Source organism: Somniosus microcephalus, unplaced genomic scaffold (genome assembly GCF_052327205.1).
Source record: "Somniosus microcephalus isolate GS21.2 unplaced genomic scaffold, FLI_Smic_1.0 unresolved_chr7, whole genome shotgun sequence".
Lineage (NCBI taxonomy): Eukaryota > Metazoa > Chordata > Chondrichthyes > Squaliformes > Somniosidae > Somniosus > Somniosus microcephalus.
Window position 1 is genome coordinate 29495139 of NW_028225185.1, and position 786 is coordinate 29495924.

Below are 786 nucleotides of genomic sequence, written 5' to 3' on the forward strand. Positions count from 1 at the left end.
CTCCGACAGTGCGGCGCTCCCTCAGTACCGCCCCTCCGACAGTGCGGCGCTCCGTCAGTACCGCCCCTCCGACAGTGCGGCTCTCCCTCAGTACCGCCCCTCCGACAGTGCGGCGCTCCCTCAGTACCGCCCCTCCGACAGTGCGGCGCTCCCTCAGTACCGCCCCTCCCACAGTGCGGCGCTCCCTCAGTACCCGCCCCTCCGACAGTGCGGCGCTCCCTCAGTACCGCCCCTCCGACAGTGCGGCGCTCCCTCAGTACCGCCCCTCCGACAGTGCGGGACTCCCTCAGCACTGCACTGGGAGTGTCAGCCTAGATTTTTGCGCTCGAGTCTCTGGAGTGGGGCTAGAACCCACAACCTTCTGACCCAAGATGTGAGTGCCGCCCGGCCTTGGTCTAGTGCTATAAGCAGTGGGGAGGGGAGGGGGGGGAGGGCAGCAGGTAAGTTTGGAATGGAGAAGTTCAGCACCATGCGTCTCGGCAAGCCACAACAGGGCAGGAAGATCCAGACTTCCGCTCCCCCCCACCCCGACCCCGGGTCCATGGGCCGACTTGGTTAGGCTCGGGCAGGAAGGGTGGCCAACAACTCCCGGCCAGGGTTCGGGCTCCTGCTCCACTCCCCACCCCCCCCCCGCGTCACCCCTCCGCCCTGGCCCCAGCCCCGAGCAGTTCGGGCAAGGCTGGGGAGCAGAGAGGAGGAAGGGGTGTACCTGGGACACTTTTACCTGTAGTTTCGGGGAGAGAGGAGGAAGGGGTGTACCTGGGACACTTTTACCTGTAGTATCGG

General features: G+C 66.3%; 1 protein-coding gene across 2 annotated transcripts in view; it reads left to right on the plus strand.

Moving 5' to 3' along the window:
* ftsj1 (FtsJ RNA 2'-O-methyltransferase 1) overlaps positions 1-786 on the plus strand; it is a 166255-nt gene that overhangs the window by 34876 nt on the left and 130593 nt on the right. The gene's annotated exons all lie outside the window — the stretch shown is intronic.